This window comes from Amblyomma americanum, chromosome 1, assembly GCF_052857255.1.
Source record: "Amblyomma americanum isolate KBUSLIRL-KWMA chromosome 1, ASM5285725v1, whole genome shotgun sequence".
Lineage (NCBI taxonomy): Eukaryota > Metazoa > Arthropoda > Arachnida > Ixodida > Ixodidae > Amblyomma > Amblyomma americanum.
Window position 1 is genome coordinate 547,958,150 of NC_135497.1, and position 13,417 is coordinate 547,971,566.

General features: G+C 45.4%; 1 protein-coding gene across 1 annotated transcript in view; it reads left to right on the forward strand.

Moving 5' to 3' along the window:
• Nucleotides 1-13,417, forward strand: part of LOC144116315 (tRNA (34-2'-O)-methyltransferase regulator WDR6) — a 273,947-nt gene that overhangs the window by 214,207 nt on the left and 46,323 nt on the right. The gene's annotated exons all lie outside the window — the stretch shown is intronic.

The window sequence follows — 13,417 nt, forward strand, 5'->3', positions numbered from 1 at the left end:
AACACTATGAAAAGTAGACATTCTGTTTAATATACAAAATGCATTCATAATACAACTTGAAAACATTAATGCAGTTAAACCTGGTTATAACGAAATTGAAAAAAGTCCAAGATTTTTCATTACATCCAGGTTTTTGTTACATGCAGTTTTCGCGAGAATCCTTTTAGATGAGATTGTTATTATCAGTGGGGACGCGACGGGTGTTGTTTATTGAACCAAGAGTCGAAAGGGCACTGCCGAACGGAAACCAAAATAAGAAATTAATGTAGGTGAAATCACCTTGAAAATGCTTACAGCAAACAGCGTTACTCATGGAGAAACGTTTAGCAGCCGCCGCCATCTCTGCTGCGGCTCACGCAACGCCGTTACGAGTGGGGTGGGGAGGGTGGGGGAGGCGGCCGGGGGCGCTACGGCCAAGCTAGAGAAGAGCATGCAGCCATGCCACCGCCATAGACCGAATGCGGAGGCATGTGCTTCCACCGGCATGTTCCCTCTGTCTGTCTTCTCCTTACTGTTACGCTAGGAAATGGACTCCTCACCTTGCGTCACCTGCACTTTCCACCGTTCCTGCTCCCAAGGCACAAGAGCTATCAACACCGGAATCATGCAACTGCATGGTGGCGATGGCCGTGCACTTCTCATGTCGTTTCTTTTGTTTGCTATGTGCTATTATTTTTCGCTGTTTTTAAGCATGAGCTGTTGTAATGCCACATGGTATGATATTCTAAAAGAGAAAGCACCAGAGTTGCGCCTACGGTGCTGGAGCACGGTGCGTTGTGTCAACTGCGGTCGCTCGTTGCGATCGGCTTTCCTTTCATGTCAATTTCATGCTTTATCTTCACGAAACTTTCGCATGGTTTTGCCAAATTTAGAGTAACTCAGCACTAGCCAACAGATAGATGGCATAGCCAGTTCATTATATCAAGGTCAACCACTGCAACACTTTTTTGTTACATGGAGGTGTCAAATACACGCGCTTCAATGGGGGCAGCATTGGGGAATTGAGAAACTGTGATATCAAGGAATTCGCTATATGGAGGCTCATTACATCTAAGTCTTACTGTGCAACAATTCATTGATGTCAAGGTTTATAAATATGGTCATGTAACAACGTTAAAAAGGACGGAGAAGGCGCGTCGACAATTATGCGTCGTTTCATACATCAGGTGCAACACTGGGAAAGGTACGGAAGTTGTCTGCATGAAAAAATTAAGGAAGGCTTGCTACTCCACATTTGTTCTGTGGCTGAGTATTCTAAGGCATGAGAAAGTGACAGTGTGTCGTCAGCAGTAAGAGTGCATTTATTCGAGCTCATGGTCCGCAGGCAAAGCAATTATTATTTTTCGTTCACCAGAAGGAACGCACTACTTTTTGATTGCAGATGGAGGCAGCGCAAACAAGAGTGCTAGCTTTGACAGCGTTGCACCTGATGTATGAAACAGAGTATAGATCTGGCGAACAGCTCCTGTCTTGTTTAGTTTGATGGAAAAAGGAAAATTTGTAGGGGTGTGTGAATATTGAAGTTTTCAAATACGAATTGAATGCGGATATGTAGAAAAAATGCCTTCAGAGATAAAATCGTATATCAAATATATGTTCAGTTCAAAAAAATTCAGAAAAAAATAAGTTGGCAAACATTGTCCTTATTTTTTTTTCCAAATACCATCTAAACGTATGTAAGGGCCACACTTTTTTTCCAGATTTGAAAGCCAATTTTTGGGGTGCGGCCAATACACGCGATGTGCGAAAAAAAAATTGCACCAATCAAAATGCACCAATCAGGGAATGAGCGGCATTTATTCTACGTTCAGTCGTCACTCGCAGAGTATTCAGACTCTGAGCTGGTGCTGTGCTGTGCTGCACGCTCATCCCACAAAAAGTCACGCAGCATGTCCACTGTCAATGTGTAGCCGTTGTTCTGCGCTTTCATCACTTAGTAGAGCAGCTCTTCCAGTTCAAGAAACTTGCACAACTTGCCTCGGAAAGTGCGCTTTTTGCAGCTTGTGTTCCTTAATGCATCCTATTGGTTGCACTATTGTCGGACGCAATTCTATGCCATGTCGAATTTCCTGCCCGCTGCACACTTGCAGTGTTCGACAGCAAACTCCCAGCTGTGTAGCTATGAAAGTGCTTGCCCATCGTGATAAAACTGCGACGCTCGGTGGCAACACGCAAAAGCCACAACTACGGTGCACTAACACGCTACCACAACTCCCGTGCCTTTGACAGCCACAAAAGGCTGGAGCTGGTGGTACTGATGCCGACATGGATAGTGAGAGCTCGCGGTGGAGGAGACGGTTGAGGATGGATGGACGGACGGACGGACGGACGGGTAAGTGGGTGGGTGGGTGGGTGAGTGGGTGTGTGGGCTGCCCTCCGCGACGCCCGCTATGCTGAAATAGCGCGTTTTCTTCTCCACAATCACTTTCTCCCTTTCGCTCCCTCTCTTGGCGGCGTCGCCTCTCGTCGCGTTTTGGAAACGTTTCTTTCCAGTTTCCCAGCAGCAGATCGCCGACAAGGTAGCGTGGATAGGCCTAGGTTCATCGCACGTGATCTTCGTCGTATTCCTACCGACCAGCGCTCAGCAAGGTTTTGAGTTGTGTGGAGCAACGCGACGCACGATGTCCTGAAAGTGGGCAGTTCTGTCTCTCGGTGATATGCTCCATATTATCAAGGAAGCGGAAAAGTGGCATGGAGCCACGAAAGCCAGCATTGCCCGGGACCTTAAGATACCCGAATCTTCGCTTAAGACGATCCTGACAAACAAAGCGGTGATATTGCAAAATGCCAACAAGTTCAGGCTCAAGCGGAAAGCGGCAAAAGAAGGACAGCATGAGAAGCTAGAAAAAGTTCTTGTCAGGTGGCTGCATCAGGCACGGAGCTCTGCGATCAACGTGGACTGCGCCATTCTAAAAGAAAAGGCAGATCTTGTGGCATTGCGTCTCGGCATCGACGACTTTCAGGCATCGAACGGGTGGCTGAATCGCTTTAAAAAACGAAACAGGATTGTGTACAGCCGCTCCTGCGGAGAAAGCACTTCCATGAACGTTTAGACGGTGAACGAGTGGATGGAGTCGCTGCCGGAGATGATTGCTGCATACAAGCCCTGCGACGTTTTCAACGCCGATGAGAGCGGTATTTTTTACCATATGCAGCCCGAGCAAATCCTTGCGTTAAAAGGTGACAGCTGTCATGGTGGCAAGCGCAGTAAAGAGCGGGTGACAGCACTATTCTGTGCTAACGAGGACAGTTTCGAGAGGCTGCCCGTGCTCGTTGTCGGAAAATTTGCAAAGCCACAGTGCTTTAAGAACTTGAAGACGCTGCCGTGCAGCTACAACTTTAACAAAAAGGCGTGGATGACGTCTTCGCTATTCAGCAATTTTTTGCAGCAGTTGGATTGCAAAATGGGTTCCAAGGCAAGGAAAATATTGCTTTTCGTGGACAACGCACCGTGCCACCCACCCGATACGTCCAGCCTGAGGATCGTAAAAGTTGTTTTTTTTCCTTACAACTGCACAAGCTGGCTGCAGCCGCTGGATGCCGGCATCATTAAATGCGTGAAGCAAGGGTACCGGAAGCGGTTAGTGCAGCGTCGGCTGACGGCTATGGAGCGCAGCGAGTCGGAAAGAAAGATCACTATGCTCGACGCCATGCATTTTATTGCCAGTTCGTGTAACGCATTGTCGCAAAGCACAATCGCCAACTTGTTCAAGCACTGTGGCTTTAAGCGAGAGACTGCCTCCTCTGCTGGGGACGCAATGACCTCGATGCCGCTTGAGGCCGATGCAGGCTTCGGCGACGACGATTTCGAGGGTTTAAACCTCGCCACGGCCTTCGCCGAGTACGTGGAGGCCGACGACGTTTCAATCTGCGGCAAGGTGTTGCTGAATGATGCAATCGCAGAGGCTTTGCCTAGTGCCGACACCACTGCAACTTCGGACGAGGACAATGACGACACCACAGATGTCGTGCCTGTGCCTACCATGTTCGCCGAGGTGCTACAGCACATAGACGGCGCCCGGAACTTCATCTGTTCACGTGACGCCGCAGAGGAGCTCCTTTTGGACGTTGCCCAACTCGAGCGAAAGCTTTTGCAAGTTCACGGATTAAATAAGGTCCAAAAGAAACTGACCAACTTTTTTTAAAGTTCGCGCCGGCTGGCGGGAATAGCGGCAGTGGGCGGTGGAGTGCCGGAAAGGTCCGTTTGAATAAAACATGATTGGTACTCGTACTGCAGCATTAATTCTTATCGCATTTACTTTTTTGGTAATTTCGGTTTCCAAGCCCTGCAGAGTATGTTAGTAGCTTACATTGAATTTTCTCGTAAAATTCGTCACACGAAAAAAGTAGTATTTTTATAGGCATAATTTATGTTCGGATTTTACGACGCTTTTTCGCGGTCCCAAGAAAGTCGTTGTTTAATTGGGGTTCCACTGTATTTAACCTGTCGTTTAATTCTCTTTCTTCTTCCGTCCTTGTTCCTGGCATACTTACTGGTTAGCTTCCTAGTTCTTTCCACCATTGTGAATCAACGCTTTTTCTGTATAGGTATTTAAATACCTTAGCTGCCCACCTGTTATCGTCCAATTTCCTCAGGTGTTCTTCGTATAGTATTTTACTCTGAGCTTCCCGTGCTTCAAACGATGCCCTGCCCATATCCCCCTGTACTGCCTTGTTTGTGGTTATCCCGTGGGCACCTAGTGCTAATCCTCCAACAGCTCTCTGATTTATTTCTAATCACGACTGAACTTCTGCCCTTAAGCACAGAACCGCATTCCCGAAAGTAAGCCCCGGCACCATTATTCCTTTCCAAATACCTCTCAGTACTTCATACCTGTTATACCCCCACAATGACCTACGTTTCATTATCCCGGCATCTCTTCACCCTTTTGCTATGAGAGACTAGCTGGTCGTGCTTTTCCGTGTACATGTACCCTTTGTTTACCCATACCCGAGATATTTGTATTTGGCCACTCGGGGTATTTCATGGCCTTGTATTGTAAGCTCCTGATCAGTTTTATCGATGAAAATCATCACACCTGACTTAGTTGCGCTAAAACTGAAACCTAGACTGCCTCCTTCATTTCCACAGCAATTAAGCAGAGTTTGCAAATCTTCCTGGCTACCTGCTAACAGTACAATATCGTCCGCATGCATTAAACCCGGTAGTCTTTACTCAACAACTCTTCCGTCTAATCTGTACGACAGATTATAGCCTAGGTTGCTTCCTTGTAGCCTTCTTTCCATACTTATCATATAAAGCATGAACAGCAGCGGTGTCAGAGGACAACCTTGCCTTAATCCTTTGTGTACCTCGACAGTTGTCTCACTTTTTATCCCTTCTCATGTAATTTCAACTTTATTTTCTCGGTATATTCTCTGTAGAAAATCAATTACCTCGTGACCAACACCTTCATCTTTTAATATGTTCCACAGGAGTTCCCGCTTAACTTTGTCGTATGCACCGCTTATGTCCCAGAAGGCCAAATACAGAGGTCAGTTTTCTGCCTTAGCTATTTCTATGTGTTGAATAAGAATGAACATGCTATCATCTAAGTGCCTACACCTTCTGAACCTGTTCTGAAGTTCTCCAAGTATCCTATTACTTTCTGCCTATGGCTGCATTTTGAGCCACGGCTTGGGCATGATCTGTGGGCGGCACCTGGAAGCCCCTGTGTGCATGCGTCGCCTCCGCAATCAAGCACACCGTTGCTCACAGCCAGAGTTGATTGTGGAGGCCATGGCAGGTGCATTTGGAAGGCTATTCCGGCATGGGTCATGGAAAGTTTGGGTACGGCCCTTACAGGGATTTTTTTTTAATATTTCCTTTGGGAAAACAGGGTGCGGCCCATACACAGGTGCGGCCCTTACATGGGTTGAAATGGTAGTATGCAGTCTTTGCAACTAAAATAAACTAACCTAAACTGACTTAACAGTGTGCGAAAGAAAACCTGTGTGCACGGAAATGTGTACCATTTAATTTGACAGCTCAGCAGTACGTAACCTGTACTTTGGTCATGCAAAATGAGTAACTTAATGAAATCCAATGAAAGACACATGTCTGGCAATTGAAAATAACATGATGGGTAGTAACACCTCATTAATTTGGACTTTACGGGACTGGAAGAAATGCGCCAGTTGTTGAAAGGTCAAGTCGTAAATCCGTTTTTCCCTCCTCCCGCCCCATGAAGAAATGAGAAAACAACGCTGCCAAAAATTTCACTTGCAGTAAAGCTTTGAAAGGAGGCTCCATCACACAAACAATGAAAAGCCCATAATGAGCACGCAGTTTTGACGTTCTAGAAGAACAATGCAGGCAGCACTTCTGAAAAGATAGGAAAAAATTGACCAGCTGGCATGTCGGTATCCGAAAGCAGCATGCAGCTGGGTTCAGACAGTTGACGAATTCGTGTCTGACAGCTGCCATCGCCACAGGCTGGCAGCAAAGCTCAGCTACGAAAACTACGGTGCCAGGCTGTTTTTTGGCCCAGTGATAAGGGCCCTCCTATCATCATCATGCCAGCCCTTACGTGCACATATGAGGTGCATGGGCTGCAATCCAGCATGCAATAGGCGGGATTTTTACACGATCACTTGCCCTGCCGACGACACCTCGACTCGGCCCCCCCCCCCATTTGGAAGCCCCATGGGAAATTTCGCAAGTGGGCATTCCTGTGCCTTCGCCCGCTGCGCCTAATTGGACTGCTATGGTAAAACGATGCGGTATACAGACTGCGCGGTTCATAAACATGGCAAGCATATCCCAGGATTCCTTTCACTGACATCAGTGCAACCTATGTACTCGATTGCTGCCGAATATTCAAAAATTCTCGAATATCAATTTCTCAAATCAAATATGAACCGAATAACAAACATATTTTATTCGAATTTGAATATTCGCTTAAAAGAATGTCTTGCCGGGCAAGCTGGTAACTGTTTGTCCGTCCCATCTTTCTGCTTTGTGTTGTCTTTTTTTGCACCTTTAACCAAAGACAAATATTCACACACCTCTATAAATTTTAAAACATTTAGTCGGCACTTATATTCGCGTATTTTTGTAGTGTTGTCCATGTGGGCAGACTTTTAAAAAAAATTCTATTTTATTTTTAAGAACATTAAACAGTGATAATAGCCGTAAGTACTTACGACTCTCAGGCAGCAACGGCCACCTCAAGCGCTTTATAATATCATATGACTGCCTTGTGAAATCAAAGTCCCCGTCACAAATGGAGCAACAAGCTATAGTCGGATACAAGTGAATAAGGCAGCAGCAAATGCTCCTCGACCGGCTCTCATGCAGTGCAGCAGAGGCTAGGCAGGAAAGGAAAGGAGACGGCTATCTGTCCCGTGCCATGGGGAGTGGGTTGTTTGGGTCTAGGGGTGCGGAGCGATGGAGAGGGGAAGTTGGAAAGAGGGTCACTAGGGCTGAGGAGCCCCACTTGCCACAGGTACAAAGGACAGTCTCCTTCTCGTTCCTCCCTGGCCTCTTCTGCATTGCGATAAAAAGTTGTCCGCGGGTATATGTTTCAATCTAAGAAGAGCATCACATTTTGCCAACTTTGGGACTGATTTTCTTTAAAAGTACTCTTTAAAGAGTTTAAATTTTTTGTATCAACAATACCAACAGGTGAATGGTGAAAAAATTTATTGTGACTGAAACATGAATGATGTTTACGATAAAAAAATTCTGATAATGCACAATTTTTTGGTTCTTTATTGAACCAAAAAAATGCAGAAAAGCCTTACATGGGGGCACTAATTAATTGGCATTAAAGAACAATGCATGTGCGTAATATAAAATAGTTTGTTATTTTATCTGCTATGAAGACCAGGTTGTTGAAAGCTTCTGTGAAGACGTGGAATCAGAATGAACAAAGTAAAATCACAGTACACTGTTCTGATGGGCAACTTCAATGCGAAGGTGGGAAAGAAGCAGGCTGGCAACCAGGTGGTAGGCGAATATGGGATAGGTTCTAGGAATAGCAGGGGAGAGTTATTAGTAGAGCTCGCAGATAGAAATAATTTATGGATCATAATTACCTTCTTCGCAAACGAGAGAACAGGAAGTAGACCTGGAAGAGCTCCAATGGTGAGACTAAAAATGAAATAGACTTCATACTATACGCTCACCCTGGCGTAGTCCAGAATGTAGAGGTTGTCGGAAAGGTGCGGTATAGTGACCACAGAATGGTACGGTCGCGAATTAGCCTAGATTTGAAAAGGGAACGGGAGAAGCTAGTGAAGCGGAAGCCCATTAACGAGTTAACATTAAGAGGGAAAGTAGAGGAATTCAGGACTTCACTGCAGAACAGATATTCGGCTTTAACTGAGAAAGAAGATCTTAATGTTCGAACAATGAATGATAATCTGACCGCTATTGTTACGGAGTGTGCCCTAGAAGTAGGTGGTAGGATGGTTTGACAGGATACTGGCAAGCTGTCTGAGGGGACGACAGCTCTGATTAAGAAATTCCAAAGCATGAGGGCATCTAGCCCTAGAAACAAAATAAAACTAGGAGAGCTATCGAAGTTAATAAACAAGTGCAAGGCAGCCGATATAGGGAAGTTTAATATGGAGAGAATCAAGCATGCTCTAAAGAACGGAGGTAGCCTAAACGCGGTGAAGAGGAAACTAGGTATAGGTAAAAGCCAGATGTATGCGTTAAGAGACAAGGAGGGCAATGTTATTAGCAATATGGATGATAGTTAAAATAGGCAAAGAGTTATACACAAATCTATACAGTAGGCAGTGTAATCAGAACGTTAATGAAAAGGACAGTAGTGCACAGCAATGCATCATCCCGCCAGTAGCGAAAGAGGTAGTAAAAAAATGCCTTAGGAGCAATGCAGAGGGGAAAAGCAGCTGGTGAGGATCAGGTAACAGCAGATCTCTTGAAGGAAAAAGGGGAGATTGTGCTAGAAAAACTAGCCACCCTATATACGCAATGCCTTATGACCTCAACCGTTCCAGAAGCTTGGACGAATGCAAATATTATCTTAATTCATGAGAAGGGAAACGCCAAGGACTTGAAAAATTCCAGACCGATCAGCTTACTGTCCGTTGCCTGCAACGTATTTACTAAGGTAATCGCTAATAGAGTCAGGGCAACCTCAGACTTCAATCAACCAAACGATCAGGCAGGATTTCGTAAAGCATACTCCACAATAGATCATATTCACACTATCAATCAGGTGATAGAGAAATGCGCAGAATATAACCAGCCTCTACATATAGCCTTCATTGATTACGAGAAAGCATTCGACTCAGTGGAAACATCAGCAATCATGCAGGAATTGCATAATCAGGGTGTAGAAGAGTCTTATGTGAAAATACTGGAATATATATCTAGCAACTGCACAATTGCCATAGTTCTCCGTAAAGTCAGCAATAAGATTCCAATAAGGAAGGGCGTCAGTGCAGGGAGACACGATCTCGTCGATGCTATTATTTCACCTCCTGTTTACAGGAGGTATTCCGAGGCCTGAATTGGGAACAGTTGGGAATAAGAGTTAATGGAGAATACCCAAATAATCTGCGATTCGCTGATGACATTGTCTTGCTGAGTCACTCAGGAGATGAATTGCAAGACGTGATCAGTGAGTTAGACAGGCAAAGCAGAACGGTAGGTCTAAAAATTAACATGCAGAAAACCAAAGTAATGTTCAACAGTCTAGCAAGGGAACAGCAGTTCACAATTGGTAGTGAGGTACTGGAAGTAGTAAGGGAGTACGTCTACTTAGGGCAGGAAGTGACAGTTGATACGGATCATGAGAGGGAAGTAACTAGATGGATAAGAATGGGGTGGAGTGCATATGGCAGGTTCTCTCAGATTATGAATAGCAGGTTACCAATATCCCTCAAGAGAAAAGCATACAACAGCTGTTTCTTAACTGTACTCACCTACGGGGCAGAAACGTGGAGGCTAGCGAAAATGGTTCAGCTTAAGGACAATGTAGCGAGCTATGGGAAGAAAAATGATAGGCGTAACGTTAAGAGATCGGAAGCGGGCAGAGTGGGTGAGGGAACGAACACGGGTTAATGACATCTTAGTCGAAATCAAGAGAAAGAAATGGGCTTGGGCAGGGCATGTAATGCGAAGGCAAGATAACCGCTGGTCATTAAGGGTAACACAATGGATACCAATAGAAGGCAAGCTTAGCAGAGGGCGGCAGAAATTTAGGCAGGCGGATGAGATTAAGAAGTTTGCAGGCATAGGGGGGCACAGCTGGCAAAGGACAGGGTTAATTGGAGAGACATGGGAGAGGCCTGTGCCCTGCAGTGGGCGTAGTCAGGCTGATGATGATGATGATGACCTGCTTTCACACTTGAGTTAAAAATATTTAAATGCAAGCAACTTTTGCGTCCGCGAAAACTTTGAAAGATGCTTATGTGAGAAAATTTGTTTTCTTTTTCACAAAAATTCTTTGGCAAAATAGTATTCACACAATCGGCACTTACCTCAATTTTTTTTTTTTTTCAAGAGAATCGGTGGTTGGTTTTGGGGTCTGGGACGTTTCCCGTGAAATGACCCTTTGAGCTGCGCACGCACCGTCATGCCATGACGCAGGGAAGTACATTACGTGGGTCTGGGGCACGGAGCAAGAATATTTAGGAGGTGAAATTCCCGTCAGCACGAGCGAGCGCAGGCGACCAGATAAGGTCACAATTGTATGCGCCGACGGGGCCGTATGCAGTGGCGGCACTATGCGGCGCGTCGTAGAAGCTGCAGCGAAAAAAAAAAAATGCAGCACCCAGGCAGGCGGCTCTGGCGACGCGCGCTCAAAGCAGACGACACGGGTGTTTGCTTCAGCGGGCACGCCGTGACGTATTTGTGTGCCCTTAAGTCGGACAGCAACAGTTCTTGTCGGTGTCTGTTGGAGGGCCGTAATACTAACAGCGCTGTTACGTGCAGTGCGGCCTCCTTCGGAATTTGCTAGGCTAAGATGGGACGCAGGTGTTTTGTTCGAAATTGGAAAAGCGGTTACAAGTGTTGCAGGGAGAAGGTGAGCAAGGTGAGAAGTTGTAGCCGCTTGTTGCCTTCTCAGCTGACGTGTAGTCATAAGCGCTGCGCCATACGACGCCGGCGTTCTCCTCCAGCGGATGAAACTTAGCATGGTCACATACTCGACGAACGTGAAGGCATGTGTGCCTTCGACGAATGCCAGCAGCGCTTATACCCATCCAATCGATGTCATCGCGTGAGTGTGAAACAAAAGCCCTGCGTACAATGAGAAGCTACAGATCATCTTATAGCAGTCATGGAAAAGAAAGCGTTTTATTTTTTACTGTGCTCAAATGGTTGAAGCGTAGCACCAGTTCCTCTTCGGGCTACCAGCGGTAAAGAAGTGTGCGAGAGTGCCCTCTATAGAAGTCGGGCGCGCGCGGCCGAACAGGAGCAACACGCCCGACCAATTGCCTTGGCAACCGAAAAGGCAGTAATTTCTTTCCAGGCCGCCAGCATGATAGTGGCTCCGCGGGCTTGTGACCTTTTCTGGTCGCCGCAGACAGCGGAGTTTCCACTCCTAAATAGTCTTCTTCCATGGTCTGGGGCGAGCGGCACAAGGGAGGGGGCTATGTGCCGATTTATATTTGGAGTCAACTTTATTTTGATCAGCAAGGGGCGCGAATTACAGGATCAACTTATACGCAGCGATATGTCGTATACATTGCGCACTATGGCCTTTATCAAGTTGTTTAGGACATGCTCGCGAAATCTCTACATAATTTGCGCAGTCCCTTTTTGAAGCGTTAATTTTAGAAAAATGTGTGCAAATTACATGAGTAAATGTACTGCTGCATAAATGCACTGATTGTGCTTACAAGGGGACTTGAATTTGCACTGCTGTTCTCACGGGAGCTTCTCTACCTCCTACTGTCCTCCACCTTCCTCTTCTTCCAAGTTCACTTGGATAGCACCACCTATCTTCCAGGGTGCTCCGTACGTTCAGTGTGAAATGAAACGTGAACGTTAGAACTGAAATGCGAACACAAAAGTGTCAAGTGCTGCAAAGCAAATGCATACGGGGTCCATTAACGTTTCTAATAGGTGGTATTAGCACCTTCGAACTGAAAAACTTGAGGCGACACTTGAGGGTATGATGCAGTAGCATTAATGGGTCCCTTCAGCCCTGGGGTCCTCTTTGCCTGTCACTTCTTTTCAGTTCAGTTCAGTTCAGTTTATTTACCTTAAAGGCCCCCTTGTATCGGGGGTATTACATCGGGGGTCATTCCACTCCAAACGCCTTAGACGTTGCGCTCGACCATCTCTGATTTGTTAAAAAAAATTCATGGAAACTAATTGCAGCATGCGTAATCTAAGCCTAAATTTTTTTTCCGAAAAAAGTTTATTCGTGAGGTGAGCTCAGTTTTGAAGTTTTTCGAAAAGGCGTGAAACCAGGCACACGAGCTCAACTTCAAAAACTTTTTCTCGCTGTAAACAAAAATATCCTTGAATAAATCTTCAGAAATGAAATGCAATAATCTGTTCTACTAAACCTGCCATGGTTTGTATGTTTACTTGGACCACCTCATGGTGAAATAAACGGGTGTTTATGGTTCAAAATGCACTTTTCTGCAACTTCAGTATTTTATTTTACTTCAGCATATTCAGTTTCATCAGCTGTAACATTTTTTATAGGTAATAGACATCTAGGGAAGCAAGATGGCTGTTTCCTAATTTCCGAGAGGAAGTTGATTTTTTTTTTTTGTCAAAGTAATATGATTTTTGCACTTTACTTAAATTCTAAAAATATTTATACTGTGCAAAGATTCATGATCTGAATCACATCGAAAGCCAGAATCTGAAAATGTCATTAAAAAATTTGTGGAGTTCTTTTTTTTGCAGATTTTTTATCATTTATTGAGTGATGCCTGGTTTCATGCCTTTTCAAAACATTTGGACTGAGCTCAACTCACGAATAAATTTTTGGGGTCTAAAATATTTTAGGCTTAGATTAAACACGTGACAAGATGCCATGAATATTTTGAACAAATCGGAGATGGTCGAGCACAACGCTTGGGACGTTTGGCGTGAAACGACCTTTCTGAAATACAGGTATTGTTCCTTCTTTCACCACCACTTAACGCTTAGCCTACCCTTAAGAGTCCAGTGCGAGAGCACTAGAGAGCCCCCCCCCACGCAAGGACTCATTCTGTTCGGTTCTGCCTGCATGCCCATATGTGCAGATTTGGTCATTCTCTACTTTGCGTTCGTAGATCGTGATGAGCCCTTATACCACTAGTACTGGTGCAGTGGTGTGTGGTGCAACGGTTAGGCGATGCTCCACTGCCCAGGCAGGTGGGTGCTTTAAACACAGCCACCAGTGGGGCTTGTGATACCCAGGTTTCTCTTCCTGAGCTACCTCTCACAACCAGTTATTAATTTTAACTGCCACCTGCCATGGTGGGCAGTTGGCTC